Source organism: Macrobrachium rosenbergii, chromosome 5 (genome assembly GCF_040412425.1).
Source record: "Macrobrachium rosenbergii isolate ZJJX-2024 chromosome 5, ASM4041242v1, whole genome shotgun sequence".
Classification (NCBI taxonomy): domain Eukaryota; kingdom Metazoa; phylum Arthropoda; class Malacostraca; order Decapoda; family Palaemonidae; genus Macrobrachium; species Macrobrachium rosenbergii.
This window is the reverse complement of record NC_089745.1, coordinates 49,394,038-49,401,493: the sequence shown is the minus strand read 5'-3', so window position 1 is coordinate 49,401,493 and position 7,456 is coordinate 49,394,038. Positions and strand designations below refer to the sequence as shown.

Below are 7,456 nucleotides of genomic sequence, written 5' to 3'. Positions count from 1 at the left end.
ATAATAATAATAATAATAATAATAATAATAATAATAATAATAATAAACACCACAAAACAGCCAGAAGATATAGCAAAATCCTTCTTCTGTCATCATGTCCTTCGTCTCCTCTGTGTGATCATCTTTCCGTCCATCTTGTTATTGTGTTAATGGCTGTTTTTCAAAATCTTTTCCACATTAATCCAAACCTGATCTTCAGTCATTTGTAAAGAGGTCAAGGTCTGATAATGACTTCGGATAAAATCTTGGGCCGTTTTGTAAACTTAGAATTTTTTGTTGTAAAACTTAGATTTTGTATGTATATATATATGATTATTATCACTTTTTGTACGTGATTCATTTATCACACATTACCACAGGTGAAAAATAAGAAACTGGGTATAGGTCCTGACCGGTTTCGACTTTATTTCCAAGCCATTGACGAAGGACTGATACAGAGTGTGAGAAGTCACAAATATATATACTACAAGAACAGTACTGACGAACATACACAACCGTTAGAGACTCCATATCCCCACTCAGGCCGGTGTCGAGGTAGGAGTGGCCTTTAAAACTCATTTGGCTAAAAATCACAATAGACTCTCAGGGGACATTGCTGATAAACAGACCATACCCAACCTCAGATCCACACCTGACAGGTGTCATGGAGGCGGAGTTTGGAAACTCATTAACATTACTACCCTCGTACTGTGTTTACAAATATGATAATCCTTTTTTCATATATCTCTACTGCCTACCATAAAGTTTAAACAATTTACAAATTTCTTTTGATATTAAAGGATCAAGTTTATACATCCCTTGACTGATATTCATATTATGGTTGTAACTTTCTTTTATGAAGCTAGATTCAATGATGTTCCTTTCCAGTGCATTATTAGAATATACAATCCTTTTTGCCCCTTCCCAGTTGATAGCATGATTGTTCTCACTAACATGTACAAATATACCACTGTTCCCTTGTGCATATCTCACACATTTCTTATGTTGTTCAATTCTTTTTTCCAGTGCTTTCCCGGTTTGGCCAATATAAAAGTTGTCACAAGACTTACACGGAATTTTATATACACATCCTTTAATATTGTCTGGGGAGTTCTTGATAAGTACATTTTTCATTGTTGTATTGTTCTTAAATGCGACATTAACACCAAAATTCTTAAGAAGATGAGGGATATCTTTCATACTATTATTATAAGGCAGAACAAGCAAATTTTTTGTGTTGTAAGGTTCTTTCTGGTTTTGATACATAGTCTTTTTTGCCGCTTCAAATGCACTGTTTAATACACGATCAGGATATTTCAATTTTTTGCCTGCATTCCTAATCTTATCTATTTCATCATCAATATATTCAGGGCTACATACCCGTAATGCTCTTAAAAACATAGATGAAAACACTGACTTTTTAACCTTATTGCTTTGTCCAGAATAGAAATGCACATAGGAAGAAATATCATGCTATCAACTGGGAAGGGGCAAAAAGGATTGTATATTCTAATAATGCACTGGAAAGGAACATCATTGAATCTAGCTTCATAAAAGAAAGTTACAACCATAATATGAATATCAGTCAAGGGATGTATAAACTTGATCCTTTAATATCAAAAGAAATTTGTAAATTGTTTAAACTTTATGGTAGGCAGTAGAGATATATGAAAAAAGGATTATCATATTTGTAAACACAGTACGAGGGTAGTAATGTTAATGAGTTTCCAAACTCCGCCTCCATGACACCTGTCAGGTGTGGATCTGAGGTTGGGTATGGTCTGTTTATCAGCAATGTCCCCTGAGAGTCTATTGTGATTTTTAGCCAAATGAGTTTTAAAGGCCACTCCTACCTCGACACCGGCCTGAGTGGGGATATGGAGTCTCTAACGGTTGTGTATGTTCGTCAGTACTGTTCTTGTAGTATATATATTTGTGACTTCTCACACTCTGTATCAGTCCTTCGTCAATGGCTTGGAAATAAAGTCGAAACCGGTCAGGACCTATACCCAGTTTCTTATTTTTCACCTGTGGTAATGTGTGATAAATGAATCACGTACAAAAGTGATAATAATCATCAATGGATACCACGCGCTCCTTCCGATCTTTCTGTGTTCTTTTCCCCATCTTGGAATATGCCGTCAGAGAATTTGCCGACGCCCTCACTCAAGCTCATACCAACAAGGAACACCTGCGGTTTTTACGTGAATGTCGGGATGAACAAGTGATACCAAGATCGTTCATAACCAATTCCTTGCTGAAATTAGAAGGCCAACCCTTCGGTGAAATACAACGTGCCATATTGGAAAAACATATCAACATCAAAACACTGGAAACCAAAAAGAATTTTGAAGATCTCACGAGGAAAAGACGACATTTTGAAGCCTCAATACCACCAGATTGGAGAGATTCCCTACGTGAATATTGTCATGTGAAGATGAGGAATCAAGTGTATCGGAAACTGAAACGGAAACACGATAATAAAATGAAACTGTTGATTGAAAGAAGCCCTTGGACCAACAACGCCAATCATGAATGTGTCGTCAACTTATCAAACAAACAGCTGGATAGAAATGTAATTAGTGCCTTAGGCTACGGTTTAAACTTTGCTTTATCTCCTGGCGGAAGGAACAGTGTGGAAATAACTAAAGGACTGTGTAATTTGGAAAAATATAGTGATTTAACGAATGAAGAAGTGAACATGGTTAAGGGAGTGATTTATGGAAGTACGAAAAATCAGACACCACAAACGTCCCCAAAAGATTTATGGTTGCTATTAATGAACTGAAAAAGATAAAGATATACACATGACAAAAGCAGATAAATCAGGCGCCCTTGTAATTTTAAATAAAAGTGAATATATAGAAAAATGCAAAATCTTTTAGGTGATGATAACACATATAAAGAATTAAATAAGAACCCGATAGACAATGTGAATAGTGGTTTCAATAAGAAAGTGAAAACCTGTTAAAAGGTAACGAAAGCCTTATAAAGAAGTTGTGTGTGACCTCTCCATCGCTACCATACATGTATGGTACAATAAAAACTCACAAAGCAAACTTTCCTGCCAGGCCAATTATCAGTTCAGTTGGTTCCGCATCATACAAGCTAGCGAAGTACTTAGTAGATATTTCAACCCATTAGTAGGTACCATCTCAAATGCAAATATCAAGAATAATGTGGACCTGATAAATAAACTAAATAGTGTAGAGATTAATAGTGAATCCAGGCTTGTAAGTTTTGATGTTGTATCACTATTCACAAAGGTGCCAATAGATGATCTGATGGCGTTTTTATCTGAATTGTTAGAGAACACACAGCTGGATATCCCATTTTCTAAAAGTACTTTAATTGAACTGATTAAATTATGCGTAAAAGATTGTAAATTTGAATTTAATGGTAAATTTTACTCACAAAATTTTGGTATGGCAATGGGAAACCCTATCCCTAGTATTAAGTAACTTATATATGGAATTTTTGAAAAGAAGATATTAAACAACATAATCCCACGTAATGTAACATGGTTTAGGTATGTTGACGACATAATTTGTGTATGGCCAGGAACCATGATGTAAAAAACTTTTTGCTAAGTTAAATCAATTAGTACCATCAATTAAATTCACGATGGAAATGGAAAATGATGGGTGCTTACCGTTTCTGGATGTCCTCATACGAAGAAATAGTAGTGGGTTTAAATATAGTGTGTATAGAAAACCCACTAATATTTCTTCCTATGTGCATTTCTATTCTGGACAAAGCAATAAGGTTAAAAAGTCAGTGTTTTCATCTATGTTTTTAAGAGCATTACGGGTATGTAGCCCTGAATATATTGATGATGAAATAGATAAGATTAGGAATGCAGGCAAAAATTGAAATATCCTGATAGTGTATTAAACAGTGCATTTGAAGTGGCAAAAAGACTATGTATCAAAACCAGAAAGAACCTTACAACACAAAAAATTTGCTTGTTCTGCCTTATAATAATAGTATGAAAGATATCCTCATCTTCTTAAGAATTTTGGTGTTAATGTCGCATTTAAGAACAATACAACAATGAAAATGTACTTATCAAGAACTCCCAGACAATATTAAAGGATGTGTATATAAAATTCCGTGTAAGTCTTGTGACAACTTTTATATTGGCCAAACCGGGAAAGCACTGGAAAAAAGAATTGAACAACATAAGAAATGTGTGAGATATGCACAAGGAACAGTGGTATATTTGTACATGTTAGTGAGAACAATCATGCTATCAACTGGGAAGGGGCAAAAGGATTGTATATTCTAATAATGCACTGGAAAGGAACATCATTGAATCTAGCTTCATAAAAGAAAGTTACAACCATAATATGAATATCAGTCAAGGGATGTATAAACTTGATCCTTTAATATCAAAAGAAATTTGTAAATTGTTTAAACTTTATGGTAGGCAGTAGAGATATATGAAAAAAGGATTATCATATTTGTAAACACAGTACGAGGGTAGTAATGTTAATGAGTTTCCAAACTCCGCCTCCATGACACCTGTCAGGTGTGGATCTGAGGTTGGGTATGGTCTGTTTATCAGCAATGTCCCCTGAGAGTCTATTGTGATTTTTAGCCAAATGAGTTTTAAAGGCCACTCCTACCTCGACACCGGCCTGAGTGGGGATATGGAGTCTCTAACGGTTGTGTATGTTCGTCAGTACTGTTCTTGTAGTATATATATTTGTGACTTCTCACACTCTGTATCAGTCCTTCGTCAATGGCTTGGAAATAAAGTCGAAACCGGTCAGGACCTATACCCAGTTTCTTATTTTGTCACCTGTGGTAATGTGTGGTATATATATATATATATATATATATATATATATATATATATATATATATATATATATATATATATATATATATATATATATATATATATGTGTGTGTGTGTGTGTGTGTGTGTGTGTATGTATGTATGTATGTATGTATATATATATATATAAAAATGTTTATATATATATATATATATATATATATATATATATATATATATATATATATATATATATATATATATATATAGTTATACGATACAAGTATCAGTGTACCGACCAGCGATTTATCACTTATACAATAATGGATTGTTCGGGGGCCCAGTAAGTGGACCCTGAGTTCCCATACTCAAAATCTATAATCCAATCCCACTCCGACTGCTCATGCATTCTGGACGAATTATTTTTTATATCCAAATTGTACAACACATTTGTGGCCTTCTCAGGCTAGATGATATTTCTTTGTACATGTAGTGTACGTTATTCACATATTATGGATACTATGCTTTAACTGGATTAAAATAGTGCAACAGGGAACTTAGTACTGCGTTGTGAAGGATTGGTGTGTTGTATTTGATGACAGTAGCGATTTAGTTTATAGATATTGATAAATGATTTTAAAACTGAAAAACAATTATTTATTGCTGTGGCTTCTCGTCAGGCTGAATATAGTTTCCTGTACTTTACATAACTTCCTATTCCTTCATAGAAAAGCATACTATTTGAATTTGCTTGCTATGAATATACTTTATGGCACATCATTTGATTACTGCCAACTTATTGACGAAAGCACTGCCAACTTCCAATAACAAATGTCCCTAAAGTTCATGGTGAATTAGTAACATTTTATAATTTTTAGTTTTCTGTTAAAGAAAACTATTGTCTGTTTGTCCGCACTTTTTCTGTCCGCCCCCAGACCTTATAAACTACTGAGGATAGAGGGCTGCAAATTGGTACGTTATCATCCACCCTCCAATCAAACATACTAAATTGCAGCCCCCTAGCCTCAGTAGTTTTTATTTTAGTTAAGATCAAAGTTAGCCATGACCGTACGTCTGGCAACGCTATAGGGCATGCCACCACCGGACCATGGCTGAAAGTTTCTTGGGCCGCGGCTCATACAGCATTATACGCTGTACAGAAAACTCGATTGTGCCGAAGAAACTTAGGCGCATTTTATAATTTTTTTTATGTAGAAACTAAACTAAATTTATGATGTTACTCATACATCCACACTCGCATATACACACACATACACCCAGTGATGTATACTTCTCTTTGACAGGGGTGATAATCACTCGAGTCCCACTCAGACACCAGGCTCCCCCTCGCCCTGCTACACTCGACACGTCTCAGCCACTTGGTGAGTGTTAAGTCATTTCTGTTTCTGCCAGTTTTCTTTCCTTTCCTATTTTTTGTTTTATTGTGCGATTTTTTTTTCTTTAATTACATTTTATACTGCGTGAATCATTTGTTTACATATGGCATCTGGTGCTTGTAATGTATAAGTGCTCTAATGGTACGTTAAGGGTCTCTGTAACTATGCAATTATTTCTGTCAGATTCCCGTTGTTTTCATTTTGTTCTCGGTATATAATTGTATTTTGTTTATCTCTTATGTTCTGTTTAATTATTTGTACTTGTATGGTACAATACTGCAAGTTGCAATTGCAAACGATAAGTTAGTGCTCTGGAGTTGGCCAGGGGCGTGAGTTTGAAATAATTACCCCTGTATTTGTCCATTTTCCTTTCTTTTAGTTTCTGTTCCATTATGTAATTTCTTTCCCTTACGAGCATTTAAAAGTCTGAATAAATGTGTGTATAACAGTTAAGTCCCCTAGAGTTAGTTATAGGGCTCTTTTTTTTTATTTATTCTGTGTTAATTTTGACTAACTAGGAAGGTATCTTGTTAAGCCCAGGTTATACTGCTTTCAGTTTGTGATCTACATATTAACAGTCTGTGCTTGAGGACCTAACCAAATTAGATAGCAAGAGATGCATATATATATATATATATATATATATATATATATATATATATATATATATATATATATATATATATATGTATGTATATGTATATATATATATATATATATATATATATATATATATATATATATACAGTATATATGTGTGTGTGTACATATACATATAATGTATATATTCACATATATACATATATAGATAGAGATAAATAGATAGATATAGATACGTATGCATGTATGTATGTATACACATACACAATATGTACATGTCTGAGTCGCTCAAGCATCAACAAGCCAGATAAACATCTATTCAAATAAGAACCGATATTCATTCAACATGTTGCCAGATGCGCCATGAAGGCCCCCTAATAAGGGCACCGAGAGCTTTCCTCCCGATGCAGTCAGAGACGCTCCTCAGGAGTATCTTACCTAGGTGAGATTATCTCACTCCTCCTCAGCAGAGTTCTCGTTTTACGCAGCAGTTAAAGCGCCCGTTTTAATTGTCTCGTTTGGGAAGCCGTTACATGTCGCTCGCTATCTGATCATCTGTTAAGGCTCTCGCATCCATGACGTTGATGCAATAAACGTCCTGGGGACGTATCATTAACGTCGTTTACGTTTAGTTTATATTATGGATGTAATTATGATGTCATCAACTGGCCGTGCAGAGGAGTGGCAGTTTTCGTTT

At 34.6% G+C, this 7,456-nt stretch overlaps 1 long non-coding RNA gene across 1 annotated transcript in view; it reads left to right on the top strand.

The window, feature by feature from the left end:
• The window catches only part of LOC136838769 (uncharacterized), a 454,612-nt gene extending 447,839 nt beyond the window's left edge, over positions 1-6,773 (top strand). The window contains exon 4 of the long non-coding RNA XR_010853108.1: positions 6,067-6,773. This is a non-coding gene — a long non-coding RNA (uncharacterized lncRNA). The remainder of the gene's footprint in view (positions 1-6,066) is intronic.
• Positions 6,774-7,456: the final 683 nt, after the last annotated feature.